Raw genomic sequence first — 16,758 nt, 5'->3', positions numbered from 1 at the left:
ATAAGAGCCGCCCGGCTCCTCGGGGTCAAAAGAAAAGCCCCCTCTTATTGTCATGGACCCTCTCATTTACGCACACCGAGTCATCATCGTCGTTCTCTTCCTGGGCACGAGGTGACCTTGGTCCAGTGCTCTGTCAAACAAGGAGAAGCCCCATAAGTGGTCATAAAGGGGGTCACTTGTTTGTAAATGGGGCCTTGCCTGACAAAAAAAGGTAAATAACAGGGGTCTGAGAATGAGTGGTGGGTGTGAGTGAGGAGAATTTATTATGTCAGCCCACCATTATCTGAAAGGGTAACGGTAGCTATTTAGAGCTAACGTGATAAGTAATGTGACCTCTGACCTGCAGTCCAAATTGAGCTTTATTGTATTAAAATTAAGCTGACAATCAAAAACTTTGATGACGTGAGGCCAGCTGTCACAGAGGAACAGGTAGGTGTTGGCCCTAAACAGTATCTATCCTTCAGTCACTGCTCTTCTAATGCAGTCACTTATTTGAGCAGTATACATTAATGGATTTATTCAACCTTCATTCGAAAGACAGGGCTGCAGGGATCATTGTCTGCATTTCTAGCATTTAGAAGTACACCCAAGGACACATTTAGTTTACACACATACACTTCTCTCTTATGTTGTAGGACGTGGAATTGTCATTTTCCTCTGACAACCTCCTTTAACAGGAAATATGTGGTAAAACACTACTGGCTCCCAGCACAAATGGAACATTATTTCATATTTGCCAAAAATGGTAACAGAAGTGCTCTGACCAGAAATCAGGTCTTTATCTGCTACATAGTAGCACGACCAATCTATAATATCCTGCTTTATATATTGGCCTGGAGAAAGTACATCCCTTTTCAATTCTGATAAACATTACTTGTAGGTCCTTCAAGCAGCAGATATGTAAAATATTTTCCATCAAAATCTCTGTGTACTGTATATGTAAAAATGAGCATAAAAGCTGAATAAAGTGACATTGACTATGTATTTATTCTCCAGGAAACAAGCGAACCCGATTGAAGTACAGGTCCATTAACATGTTTGGAGCTGTATTAGCTCCAGTCACTCTTTAGTCAATGTGGACCTTTGGGGGGTATTGACCAAAGCAAACAGCACACTCAAATGTCCTGCGCAACACAGCGGACTTATCAATAGAAAGGATTTCTTTTTTTCTTTCTTTTTCTTTTTTTTAAATCGACGTGCAGGAGGCTCGCGAGACGGCCTTTCAGTGCCATTGTGTTTTTAGCGCGCGGAGGGAAGGGGGCGGGCGGGGGCCTTCGCGGGGGCGAGGCCGCTTAAAGGACCTCGCTGGTTTTTCTTTGCGTCTGCGCTCACGCAGCGGAGGGGCCGAAGCCGGGCCGAAAGCCGTCTCTTCGCCCAGACGACGTCAGCGGCTCTCGAGCGAGCGGCCTCCCGGAGTAAACAAGCGCCGCTCGTTTAAGGCCCCTCGTTATGCTCCAGATACGAGATCGGAAGAGCGACTCTCGTCTCAAGATCGTAAAAATGCCATTGTGTTCTCAGGAACACACAACCTAAGTGGAGGACGATCCCATTGGCCGGTTAAAAGGTTATTTTGTCCCCAAGTTTCCCGTGCGGCAGCACACTCATGCAAATGAAACAACAGTGTGGTAATAATCTACCTGTTTGTACTTACCTGGTTAAAGAATGACAGCAAGTGATTTTTGCCTGGCAACGGCATTGTGTACACTTATTGTATAACCGCATCCCCTCTCACAAATATTAAAGGTATTAATTGCAACACAGTACAAAATATTTAATCAGGATGTTCTGCAAAAAACACTGAGTGAATTTTTTTTTTATTTCTAATTTCCTCAACTCTATCAAAGGCTCCATTGGGGAGAGAAAAAAACAAGATTAAGAGCACACAAATGTTGTGGAAATTGCATAATGTGCCTACAGAAGTTAACAAGTTTGACGTAAATATATGATTGAATTTTTCCCAATGGCAATTGAGTTTTTCTGTATTCTCCTTTTGTACCGAAACACTGATCTGCAGACACACAGATTGTAGAAGAATCTCACACACCTCTTTTGTATCTGATAACCTAAAATCCGTGTCGCTAAAGAGCCACGTTGCATGGAAATATAAAATCAGCCTGAACAACTGCTACCCCCAAACATCTCTGTGAGAAATCCTGCATGGTGGTTTTATTACAGAGCCATATGTCAAACATGTCAACATTTAAATGCAAGATTTTGTAAGAGAAACTTGGGAATTCACAGTGAGTGCTCACCACTATTTTTTGGTATAAAATTAATAATTAACAATTTCCATACAATTTAAAAATATGTTAATTTGAATCAATATCCTCAATATAATATATATAGAATTTATTTCAAAATGCAGTAAGTAGGACTATTTAGCACTGATAATCTTCCTTTTGTATTTTAAAATAATAAGATGACTGGCACGGTGCAAGAGTGCAGTACTCTGCATGTAATGTGCAATGATCAGAATCAATGTCATTTTCAGCTCGGTTTTCATACAACTATATAACTAACTGCAAGACACCAATCTAGATCATCCTCCATTAAAGCATTGCAGGAGAGCCTGCTGAGATGGTCCAGTTCTTCAATATAATTAGCCAATGGCCGGCTGCTGGCTGTGTTTTTACCAAGCGTTAAATATTACTTGCTCCGTTACCCGTTGAAATCAAATGGCTAGTATTTTTCTCTTCGCTGAATAGTTAGTGGGCTTCGCTACTGTGTGGTGACACTGGGGGGGGGGGGGGGGTGCAAAAATGGAAAGGTCAGGTTCTGTTTTACTAGTTTTATAAGATTGTATCTAGCTTGCTTGTCAATTATCAAGAATATTCAAAAATATATATTATATTATAATTATCAGAACTACTATGGTTTAAGTGTATTATTAATTCTGCACAATTCTTAATTGAGCTGACACACCTCAATGATACCTTGCTTATGGGAGACACCTTCCTATGCTTTCACAAGCATAATAATCGCTTATGTCAAACTTTATGAAATATTTCAAAAACATTATATGTGGCTGTAGCGGTTAAAATCAATATGTAGAACTATATTATCAATGGAAAGAGCGCCCCTACATAATTTTGAGACTTGGTGCTTATGTAAAAACACCTTAAAACATCTTTCTCAGGCATCAGTTAAATGTGTTATTTTTTTAAACCATAGCCTAGTTCACAAGACTTTCTTAGAAATCAGCATTATCATATGTGTGGCAGAGCCTTCAGTATTTCACAGGAAAGAGGCCAGGGCTCTGATTCCTTAGTGATCAAAGAGCGAGCAACACTCCTCCCCCTGACCTGGCACTGGACACTCATTTTATTATTCGGTATCGAGAGCACAAAGTTGTGCTGTTAAAGTTGGGTAAAGATATAGCCGCTTTATTTACGCTATGCTTTATTTTGGCTCTGGTGGTTCGTAACTGTAGTTGAAGTGCAAATGCGTAGGGAGAGGAAGAGTTAACCCTGGCTGTGGAGGGTGAGAACACAATGGCGCGGGTTCTGGGGTCTGAAACTGTAGACTTTAATAAAGGCACTGATGGCAAATAAGGAGCTGCCATCGGAGTCGGGTTACCAACAACAAGAACCTCATTATACTTCGGCCTGTTTATTACTATATGAGAAAACCAATACTGTGAATTAAAAAGAAGGGAACCACCGCCTGCTTTTGGAAATATAACAGTACAACCTGTAGTGCTGGGCTTTCAAGAGATCAACGGAAACAATAGGTTTACCTAAAGGAGTAAAAATTAGCAGTCCAATGTGCAGGTAAAGCATGTGAGATATAGAGTAAAAGTCTTCAAGAGTGTGGCTGTAATACAGAATTTTAGAATCCATAGAATCATTATCTGAACATGGTGCTTTTCATAATCTTTGTGGTGTGTTCTTAAGTATGGATAGTTATCATTCATATTAAGTACCCTCGGACATTACTTAGCAAACATACACCAAGAATAAACCAACATGCATAAAAGCAACATGATATAATGTTACATCCATTGTAAGCCCTAAGCAGGTTGTGCGTCTAGATCCAAGAGACTAGTATTGTTTGTCATTAAGACTTTATGTCTTGTAAAGTAGGATGTCTTTACTCCATCAGTAAATCTTTTCTGAATATCATTTATCCAACATACTATACACCAGCAACAAGCATAATACAAACAAAGATGAGTCATACACAAAGTTTCATGCACTATACATTTCCTATAGGAGTATGAAACAGACCAAGAAGGACGGCATGCAACCAAAACCCTGTCAAGTGAAACTAAACAAAACACAGCAGAAAAGGTCTCTGTGGTTCCTGGACTGACATAGCTGAGATTCCTGGACAGGGGGCTCACTGCCTGATGACCATCCCTAAGCTTCGGCCTGTGAACAAAACAAATGAGTTGTCTGGAGAAGTCCTCGTCATCTTGGTTTGGTGCCAGGACTATTCCTTCCCAGCCACCTGTCTGCATACAAGTGCAGACACACACACACACACGCACACACACATGCACACACACACACACACACACCCACACATACTCATGCATCCGCACACAACACACACACACAGACATGCACACACCCACACACACACACACATACACACACACACGCATGCATGCACACATACACAGACACATATACTCAAGCAAACACACACACAGTGGCATACATGCACATGCACACATACTGACACCCACACACACACACACACACACACACACACGCACTCACACATGCACACACACATGCACACACACACACACACACACCCACACATACTCATGCATCCGCACACAACACACACACACAGACATGCACACACCCACACACACACACACATACACACACACACGCATGCATGCACACATACACAGACACACATACTCATGCATACTCACATATACTCAAGCAAACACACACACACTGGCATACATGCGCATGCACACATACTGACACCCACACACACACACACACACACACATACACACACACACGCATGCATGCACACATACACAGACACATATACTCAAGTAAACACACACACAGTGGCATACATGCACACGCACACATACTGACACCCACGCACACACACACACACGGCGCACTCACACTTTCTCTCTCTCACGCGCAACAAAAAAAGCAAAGTTTGGAGAGCCGCTCCTGTGGGCCTCCCGTTTAGGCGCAGGACGGGTCACAACCTCCCTCTCCATTTTTTCCCGAGGCTGCCGGGCTAATGAAGTAACAACAAACTGGGCCTGCGGCTAATTTGGAGTGGCACATCCTGGCCCCTCTTGGCCCACGGAGATGTGTTTCATTTTCTCTTATCAGTGCTTCAGTCATGTGGCTTTCCGCTTGGGCGCCTCTGTCTTCCCCCATCGCCGCGCTAATGGAAACTTCGTTAATGTCATTAATCTGCGGACCAGGACATGTACTAAACACACATTGGGCTGTTTGTGCCGGCTTTAGGGAAAAATGCCAGGAGCTGTTTAGATTTTTGTGGTTTTGCCGGGAAACGGGGATGGTAGGGAGCGTACGTCGTATCATTTCTTAGTATCAATCATAGATTGTCAGATGCAGGTAATTTGTATTGAGCAGTTACGCTCTGATGCAAATAATATATGTTATTGCTGTGAATGAGCCACTTACTGCATAATATACAGGACAAGATTCAAAGACATGTTGGCATCCATGACTGTAAAAAGCCCAGGCGGATTATTAATTCAAACGACTGTAATACGGGTGACATTATAATTGACTCTTGTGGGAATTAACACATGATAGCGAGGGGGTCCTGAACTTTCGAATTATACTGAAGTCCCCAAGAAGCAGAATCTCACCAACAAATCATTTAGACTGGGGTGAGCGTGTTTGACAACTCTAATGAGGGTTCGGAACAAATATTCAAAACAGTTCAACAGTCAGTGCAAAATACAAATAATTAAATGTTTGATTTGTATGAGAAGGCTAACCAAGAGCTATGTCCTGGTGTAATCATATCACAGAAATCACTTGCTGATTATTATTTGAAATATAGTTTCTAAAAAAAATAAAAAACGAGATTTGGTCCTAAAAATATAATATTCCATCTATATAGTCCCAGATTCCTGCTGTAAAATAAATGAATAAAATGGATTTATGTAGTGTGTGGCCAAAAATGGCTTGTAAAGAGGACAGCAAACTGACCCCTGCTTCCCTTAAATAAAAAATGAAAAATTCAATTCCTTTGTAAGAGAAATCCTGAAAATGCATGCTCCAGTGAAATTCATATTCAATAATTTATGTAAAGTATCATGCGCACGCTGCTAAAGACAGATGCCAAAGCATTTGTTGATGGAATAAATTTCTTTTTGCATGATTACTGAAGTATCGCATACATCACGCATCATTGTGTTTAAATTATCGGGACAAATACTGCCGCAGCCGGGGAAAGCAGGTCCTTGCTGTAGTGCGGCACAATGCAGGAGCTCACCTGTCAGCGGAAGGCTTTTAAGAGACGCGCCCATATATGGTGATTTGTGCGATTTCGTTCACAATGCATTACCCGACCATTTACCCCGGCGTGGCCTAATATTGAGGAATGCGCGTCAATTATTTCTCCATTCAAATTCGCCGGGCGCAGCGGGAGCGCGCAGTCGCCTGTAAATTAAACAGTTCCGAGGACGTCTGAAAAATCGTAATGGAACTTGAACTTTACAAATGGCGGCCTTTGGCGGGGGGTGGGGGGGGGGACTGTAGCGGACACCTTTGAGATTAGCCTTTGTTCAGCATGCAGTTGGGGGAGGGGGGGGGGAGAAAAAAAGAAAGAAAACTTTGTACATAATAGGGTCTCCTCCATGATTGAATCTGGCTGCTGAACTCTGATCCTTGCTTGCTGGAGGACACAGGTTCAAGACGTACTCCATTTAAACAAGCCCGGGGAGCACAAAAGGGAGGGAGAGGAGAATTCTTCACCCCGCTTTAATCCTCATCAGTCCACACCACAAGACAGGATTAGACCCACATGCAGATTAGATTTAATTTGAGGCCATACATCACAGCTTCCTTATGTTAACACTGGAGGAAAACTATTTAGCGAACATTTAGTTTTTTAAACTCTTAAAAATGATATTTTTTACAAAGCGTGTGCTTTATAACAACATGTTTATCAGCTTCAAAGAAACAAGCTGGTATTTTTCTTTCGCACACAGTGAGATCCGATGAGGGACAGCAGTCGGCAGCAATATATTTCAGTTAGGAGATTGAAAAAGCAGTTGCATGAAATCAGATTGTAGCTTCCAGCAGGGAAGGCTCCCGAGTCTCTTAATGGACGTAAGGGTAAAGGGGCTTTGTCTGGTTCGCGGCGAGGAGAGGGGAATCCGCCCTCCGTCCTTCTGGGTTTGCTTTTGGCCGAGGGAGCAGGACCGAGCTCCACGGTCCGCCGTCCAGGGACGCGTCACGTCCAGGAGTGTTTACACTGCGCCGAGACCGCTCAGGCATGCGGTTCTAAACATTCATACGCTCATTGCCACAGAATGTCACTCAAGTGTCATTTACCTCTCCTTCACTGACAGGGCGACTAAGAATATTAGGCAGGCTCTCCGCATTGAAGGTGTATCAAAGAAAACAAGTGGGGGGGGGGGGACATCTGGAGAGCCGTTAAGCCCTCCTTAGAAAAAAAAAAGAACTCCCAGTTCAGGAGTTACAAGTGGCCACTTTGAACGCCACAATGGAAAAGGAACGTTCATGTCTTACTCGTGTGGTGTGCTGCGCTGCGCTAGTTCGCATCATACACGTTTTTTTGTGGTTTTAAAAGGAAATGGTTTCTGGACATGGAATATCAATACATGGGGGCTTGGCTTGAAGTGAAAAGTAATCGTTGCTCGGTCTGAGAATTGCAAAGTTTTAACATGGAAGTACAAGTTTACATTTTTTGTGTTATATTTTGGATTTAAAAAGTTTATTACGCTTACACCTCTCAGAATCTGGGGGGCACTTTATGCATAGTGTTGAAGTGTACTAAGCAAAAAAAAAAAAGAAGGAGATGTTAAAAAGATCTGACTCCAAGGCCATTCTTCAGATATTAATGTTTCTGTATTTCCTGTCAATTGTGAAATAGACATTCAGTTTGAGAAATCAACAAGATACCTATTAGCCTTTAACTTTTCAGGGGTCTCAAAGGAAATGATCATTGAAAAATGGTTTTCCACTTCCGTCCCCCGTCTAAAGTCTCTGTGGAGGTTCTGTGGGTGGCGAGAAGGGGGTCCGAGGGACAAAGGAATGATCCTTTCACCCAGAATTAAAACAAGGGGCCACCAATAAAGCAGCCTTAATGACCGGCCAGGTGACTTGCCGGGGCCACGCTAATTAAAGGGCCTGCATTCACCCTTTCTGCCAGCCCAGTGAATAGGCACTGTGAGCATCAACTGTCATAAAGTTTCATTCATAAAAAAAAAGACAACGGGAGGGGGGAGAAAACATCTCGATGAAGAGGGATGGGTAACCTATGGGACGTTTCCTTTTGTGCGGCGCTCAGCTTACAGGGCCAAATGGCAGCAGGCTTAGCCTCGGAGCTGGCTGCCCGTGTGGTGTGTTTCCCCCCCGCCCTGGCTTTCTCCTTCCTCTCAGACCGAGTAATTAGGAAGATCTTAATGGTTTTGAAGGTTATTAGTGTCTAAGAAAAGCTTCAAATGTCAGTTTAATTAAGTGGCATTCAGGGGAGCTCTTGTGTGGCTGTGTCACCCATTCTCTTAAACCTTGTTGGGGCACAGGAAGAAAAATGGTCCCAGGCATGAATGTGCACAAAGAAGGGGGACTTCCGAAAACAGGCCCGGCCCGGGACCGGGTGTCTGGAACGACCACATGACGTGACCCTCAATGAGCACGGCCCCGACTGCTTTAAAATACCACACATGCACCCAAATGTGTACACACATATGCCCCCTACCCCCCCCCCCAAAAAAAAACGGCTTCTCCAAAATAAATATGCCCCTAAATTAAATGTTTTTGGACAGAGTGATTCAAAACATATCTAATGCTTATTCATGCAGTGTGTAAAATCCCAGATTATTTCTTGCTTGGCTAATCCACATCCGGTTGCCGCGTTCACAAAGCCACTCTAATGTTCTCATTAGTTATGCTTCTCTGGTGGCCAAAAGACTGATCCTAAAGTCCCAGAATCCTATAACTGTAAATGTGAATGGTTGGAGGAGATAAAATGCATCACGTAAATTGAGAATAGGCTAGTTCATCGAAAGGAACACGGCAGGAAAGGTCTGTTAATTAAAAATATGAAAATGAACAAAAATCTCACATATCTACATTTTTTTCTCACCTTTTAAACTTTTCAAAAAGCCTCTCCAATTTATTTTCTCCCCAAATGGGTGTGCTTGACTGTTGTGTATATTCATGGTGTAATGCATACGAAGATTTCCACTGTCACAGTGAGCATGAAGGACAGTTTCTGTGTCTTCAGTGGTCCCAGATTTTTTATTGAAGTATTTAATTATTTACAACATAAACTATGATTAAATTTGAATTATGTCAAAATATTTTGATAATGATAATATTTGATATTGCACACAGACACAAACTCTCTCACACACGTACCTCATTGTAAAACCATAAATTCTGGTCTATGTATATGGAATCTGGATGCATTTTGTAGTATTTTAAAATAATTTTTAAATTACACATTCATTGCACATATGCATTATTGCTTTTTGTCTAATAAAATGTAGTCTACAGCATAGCCGTTTGTTATGGCACACAGCATTAACAAAGTGTTACACTAAGGCATGACAACAAGAGAGCTATAGTACTAGAGTTTCTGATAATACTGAGCTGTGTGTGGGATTTCATTGCAAAGGTCATTCCAAAATATTGGAGCCTATTATCCAAGTTATTTTTTAAAACATCATAAGCTATTTAATTCTAGTAAAGTTGCCATTCACTTGAAATGCTGAATGTATGTATGCCATCTCATAATATTCAAAGATTGGTCAACACTTGACAATATATGAATATAGATCAATTAATAAGGAGTAGGGCCTTCACAACAGACTCAGTCGTATTTGGAATGCTGGTATTATTTTTGAACTGTGTGCAGTAGGACATTGGACTGTTTTTCAAGAGGAAAAGCCTCCAGTTCCATGCGGGGTGAAGGAGATAGAAATTGACTTTGCACTCGAGTGCACCAGAACTTCCCATAAAGGTTCAGTAATGTTTAGATCTGGTGATTGTGGAGGCAATGGAAGCCATTTGACTTCCTCCTTGTGTTCACGAAACCCCTCCTGAGGTAGTGTATAAGGGGGTGCCTTTATCTTCTTGGAATATGGGAACATCACGAGGCAACGGTGTTTGCACCATAGAGTGCACCTGGTGAACTCTATGGTGCCAACCAAAAATTTTATTCTAAAAACAGCAAATGAAAAGTCATTCAGTAAATGTTTATTTATGCAAACAGTCCTTTCTCTCCTGTTTCTATAAAAAAAGTGTTGTTATGCAAATGCAGATTTTTCCACGAGACATATTTTTAAATGTGACGTAAAATGGCACAAACAAAAAAATTTTATCAATTTGTCCATTTGTCAATGGCACTCTTTTGAAATATGCTTCACAATTCCTTTACCTATACATCATACAGTGGACAAAGCCCTTGAAAAATGTTGTTTTTCTGACATCTATGTGATGCATGCCAACTTGTTGCAGGGGCAACATTTTCAAATAGTACTCCTTACACCATTGAAGTGTACCTTGTGTGATGAAAAGCACAAAAATATTTTCTACCTTATGGGAAAAACATAAAGACTGTCAAGGGCATCCGTGTGAACAAACTTTGAGCGTATTGATTTCTCTGTCAATTAATTCAACTAATTAACTGTAATTGTTAGCTGCAGTGGATGTCATCCTGACCTATCTAGCAAATGTTAGGTGCTATCACTAATATCAATTTGTCATTAGTCTATTACTCTATAGCAGTCATTATCAAATTGAACAGCATCAATCATGCTGTTAATCACATAGATATTTCCAAAGAGATTGATTACCAATATAAAACAACAATGTGTATTTTGGACATTTTATTTATTTGAACAATGTATGTAAATAAGCTAAACTAAGTTTAACTCAGCATTAAATAAACTTTTAAGTTTAAGTTGGAAACCTAAAGTTCAGTCGTCAGTGAAGGCAGGTTTAAAGATTGCAGCAAATCATTCATCGGTCAGTTAGGTTTGTTGACTGCAGTTAACCAGAACACATCCTTGAAAGCTATCAAAACAAGTGCACAATATCCTCCATGAAGAGACAATGCTATCAATATTGAGTAAATGCCATTTTGAAACCATTGAGAAGAAGCTGGATTTCTGAACTGTTGCAGCTTTTGAGAAACAAAGGGGTGGTTTTGGCACAGGTGTGTGCAGGCGTGGGACAGGAGAGTAAGGTGATCTGATTGCCGAAGGGAAACAAGTGTTTGTGTTGTGAGGCCAGTGAAAAGGGACAGGCACATGTAATAAGCTGTTCTGTTAGGTGTCAATCTGCGGACACAATGAGCTTTTCAGCGCGACGGAAACTCTGACTGAGCCTGCGGGGGTTTCAAAAAAATGTACTAAAGCCACCGGACTTTCCGCTGCGTATTACAAAATAGCACAACAAAAACGATAATGCCCAATAAACAGGTCAACAAATACAAAGCTTTTCATTAAGCTTTTCATTTGCGTAATTCATATATTCCCGTATTATTTTATTGATTCTGAAGTGTTGTTCTTTTGTGCTATGGATTAAAAAATAACATCGCCTCCAGAGTCATACAAGTTAAAAATTGTTCATAGTTTCTTGTTCTCTCAGATTGCTTCTGGCACCATCTATGAGCAACTCTGCAAGCTCTCTTTACCTCAGACAGTACCATCAGAATCTGCTGGGCTACCTTTGGCAAAGCAGCCCACAGCTTCATACTTCATTTAGGGCAGGTCAGTGAGTGGAACCAAGGCCGGAAAGCGAGGGACTCCGGCACATAGAAAACACTCAGAGCAAAGAGAGAGAAAGAGCTAAACAATCACAGAAGCCCCTTCTTTAGTAAGCATCTGAAGCAATCGACATTCAGAGATAAGATCATGTAAAATGTGATGTGACCATTTGCTGTCTTCCTGTCCTTTAATAGCATTTACACACACATAATTCGATAACTTCTACCTGCCCACCTGAGACACAGCCATATACAGAGGTTGGGAGGGGGGAACATTACAACTTTAACTCAGCCCAATCTGATCCCCCAGAGCTCCCCGGTCCAATTAGAACAAAGGATGCCCCGGCATTCGTTAAAGTATTAAGCGCTTCGCGCAGATTGAATTGTTTTTTTGTGTTTTTGGACGTCTGTTTGCTCACCGTGATGCGGCCTTATTTATGGATGGCCCGAAGTGGAATTGACATACTGTTCCCTTGTTTTGACTGGACGCTAATGTCTTGTGTAGATGAAGAATTACACCGAGGTCCCCTTTGACAGGAGACAAATGGCCGCTGACCTGAAGATGTAGAAAGGTGAGGAGCCTTTTGGCAGTGCAGAAAGTTGAAGACACCGAAGACATTTCCTGTGTGGCTTATGAACCGTGCCGCGCCGGTTATTGGCAAGAGAGTATCGGATAATGACAAAAAGTTCACCAGCGTTTCCAGCACTGACAATTGTCATAGAATATATGTATGAACAACTAAAGAAATTCATTGATAAAAAAAAAACTCACTCCAATTCCTCATTAATCAAATATTTAATTGACAGTGTCTTATAGCCAAGGGGCAAATATAATAGTCACTTTTAATGTGAATGTTATATAGAGATGAATTCATTTCAAGTACCCTTTATTCATGGATGCGAGGTGTGGCAGAAACAGTAATCAGTAAGATTGTGCTATACATTTTTTCTGTTTGCGTCTACAGAGATACTTGTAATGCATATACATGTAATCCTGGAAGTTGTTAATAAATGTGTTTCTTTGGTAAAAGCAGCTAAAAATAAATAAATTTTAAAAAAGCTATAACAAGTTCTTTTTATTTCAAATGGCAGGAGTAACTTAAAATTTTAAAGAAATTGTTAAATTTTTCAGTTTAAACAATATTTTTTATAAAAATAATGATGTCTTAGTTTGTGGTAAAATACAAAATTAAATAAATTTCTGTGTTCTGTGAATTGACAGACAGCTTGAAGGCTGAGAACAGAATGCTGTGGGAAGCTGTTTGGCCTGTTATTGCCCTGGTGTTTCCCCATAAGTCGCTACTGAAGTCGCACTTTTGGAAAGGAATGACACCATCACGCAAGAAACTAACTGGGAGTAACCTACATAACGCAAAAACAGATCAGGGGAACAGAGAAGGCTTGTTATTGTTTTGGTAACCTACTGTAGTTCAGCTTACTGAATCCAGCTCAAATTTGTGAAAATCCATCATTTTAATATATTTGGCCAATAATGATATGGACATTTTTTCATTCCTTGGTTTTGGCATTTTTTAGTTGTATTGTCATTTCTGAATTTCTAAGTGAGTTGGCTCATTTCATGAAAAATACTAACACGTTTACATTTGTGTGATATCATATGGTGCCACAGTCTTTTTGATCTTCTCATTATTAACTCCTCGCATGTCCACTCCCAGCTACTGTAGTGCATTACTCCCCCAGTTGCTTCGTGTTGAATGCAAATGTTCTTGTTCTGGTTTTATGTGATTATTATTATTGTAAAAGAAAGAATTGTGGTTCGGGAAACTACAGTATAGCACTTTGAAAGCCCTTCACAAATCAAATTTATAATGTATATTGTTGGTGATTAAGTACTTAATTATAATGAAAAAGAGAATGTGATCCATGTCATGTTATTTACAAGTCCTTATTTGAACATAAATTGAGTTTCCACTCACGTGCCGATCAGCTATATCTCACTAAAGCAAGTGACAGAAGTATGTCAGTTGAGTCCCCTGCAAATGGTTCATTTGGATATAGCAGTGCATGTCACTTTTTTGGAAAACTCAGGACAAAATATCAGGAATAATGTCACAAGCCATTTTAAAGTACAAGATCCCCAATTTAAATAACACACTCCCTTTCTCCCCTTTAAAATCTTTTGCGCGCCCCTTTCACCCGCGTGAGGTGAAAATAAAGGCAGAGTGTGTGACAGTGTGTGACACAGGAACCTCAGAGCGGACCACATAGCAAAAGCTGACAGCCCTGCCACCACAACAGATGTGTTTTTCCAAGGGGAGTCTCTCTCTCTCTCTCTCTCTCTCTCTCTCTCTCTCTCTCTCTCTCTCTCTCTCTCTCTCTCCCTCTCTCTCTCTCTCTCTCTCTCTCTCCCTCTCTCTCTCTCTCTCTCTCTCTCTCCCTCTCTCCCTCTAGTTGGCCACACTCACAAGAGGAACTTAGGTGCCTTCGGAAAACGTCCAGAAATCACAGAAATCAGGCCATTAAACAAGAAGCGCCATCTTTCAAATCCGGCTTCATTATATTTCCTCCGACCGAAGTTTAAATAAAAGAAAAGGAAAGAAATAAATAAAAGTTCGCCGGGAGCAAAATTACATCTTCAATAAAAGAGAACCAACTTCATTATGCCTTAACATAAAAAGATCAGCTGCTATTGATCCATAATTTGGACAAGTGCCACACTATTGACAGGAAGACAAAATATGTTAGAGTGACCATGTTTCAAAAATTCCTCCTGTACACTCAATCACTGGAACAGAAATTGCTCCATGGTATATAATAACACCACCATGTTCTTTATTTTCCCCGTAGATCAATGCTAATGTGACGAGGGCTCCAGAAGATGGATGTGGCCTGTAACATTTTTAACCCTTTGACTCCCGAGCTGAGCTAGAGAGGCAGAACAGCACTTTTTTTCCTCCGCACGTTGTCTGTAATGCTGCGACTAAACTGCACAGCACTGCTGAATGCTGCAGCTGATCATGTGCTGCTGCACTGCAAATGCGGTTCTGTGGAAAGTATCGTAGGTGAGATAGTTCTTCTTACAAACATGCTTTGTGTTCTGTGGAACTAGAGGTGGTACAAGGTACCCTTGCATAACTTTTGTTTTGCTGCTTTGTTCATTTACCATGGTCAGTGCTTTTTTGTGTTTTATCCCATTGCAAAAATAGTTGACAATAATGATGTTAGTTTTCAGTGAATTTAAAAGCTATATCCTGGAAAAAGTCAATGTAAAAACAAGAAATAAATAAATAAGTAGATACACAGACACACACACACACACACATAAAGACACACCCACACACACAAACACATACACATACAGACACACACACACACACACACACAAACACACGCAGCACAGTCTGTGCTGACATTATCAGGTTTTGCAACTCAGAGAATATCAGCATTTCACGCCATAATTTCAAATTCCTCCCTGGGCCTCAGATTTTAAAAAAAGAGGCGCGTTTTACAGCGCGGCGCGTCTCTCTGTACACTTCGGAGCGAGGCTTTATGGTCCACCGTAGCATGATTGGCAGTAAACTGATGTTGCGCCGTGAATCAAATCTGATGCGGAATAATGGCCAGGTCGGCCTAAACGACTGCATTGTCTACGGTCGTATTTCTTCCTCACCCTGACTTTTCGGGGGTAGGGGGGTAGAACAGAAGCCGCCCCCGACGCTCCCTTCCCTCAGACAGGATCTAAACGGGCGCCAGACGGGAAGGCGAGGCTTCTTCGCGGGAGGCTGGAGAAATCTGTTCTGATGGCTTGACACAGCTCCAGGCCCGGAGCCTGGTGTCCTGGCCCAGTAATTCGGGCCAAAGCTCCGCTACGGCTCTCCTTAAACGCTGTGATAATGTGCTACCCCTCTCCGTCCTCCGCGCTGCCTCCCAACAGCTCCGCCGCGATGGTTATTGTTGCCAGCCGTGCTCTCGCTCCTACATTAAGCTCCGGCAAACAGAGATAATGGCGAGCCAATAGCAGAGCAATCTTCTTCAGGAGTACACTTTATATAGCGCATCTTTAGAGAGGAAGTCATTGTGCACTGAGCAACCAGTAAGGAGTCATATATACCAAAGAGCTGTTTTTCTTCGGCATAGCAGGGCATGTTTTATTTTTTAGAAAGTGAATGTCCAACTTTCGCAAATATTTTATTCATTATATCCCAAGTGATTTATGCACATTAAAAGTATCCTGTATGTCATTGTCATTGAAGCTGTTACCTGCCTAGGGATGAAATTTAGCTTGATAGCTACTTCTGGGACAGTCAAGTGGCTGCCCACTGACCCTATCACATAAATTAAAAATAAATAAATAAGCTGAGACAATCCTCAATGATCAAGCTAGGAAAAATTTGACTATTAATATAGGAGGTGAGAGTATATTATATTTGTATACAATTACATTTTTTGTTTGTTTGTTGTTCGGATCCACTTTTTAAAAAATCAAATTCCAACCTTCACAAGGTTCTTATTAATGATGTCACAGTGAATCAAACAAGCCACTACTTTGTTTGGATCTTTGTTATGGCAACCTTCAGAATTCCGATGTTTAGCAGTAGACAAGAAATTGTGCATTGCACGGTCCGGTTATTATAAGACCCTTTTTCACATGTACATTTTCCACTATTGCTTTAAGCATCAAATATGTACCATGGCAAGTTAATTTTTGTTAACTTTTGTTGAAGGTGTAAACAGAAGTGTAAATATTTTCTCACTAGAAATAGTTATTATTATTATTATTATTATTATTATTATGATGAAGGATTACAAAAAGTACACATTTAGGAAGCCAAATAATTCTGACATTTCACAAGAGTCAAAATTTCT

Source organism: Anguilla anguilla, chromosome 2 (genome assembly GCF_013347855.1).
Source record: "Anguilla anguilla isolate fAngAng1 chromosome 2, fAngAng1.pri, whole genome shotgun sequence".
NCBI classification, from domain to species: domain Eukaryota; kingdom Metazoa; phylum Chordata; class Actinopteri; order Anguilliformes; family Anguillidae; genus Anguilla; species Anguilla anguilla.
This window is presented reverse-complemented; position numbering follows the sequence as displayed.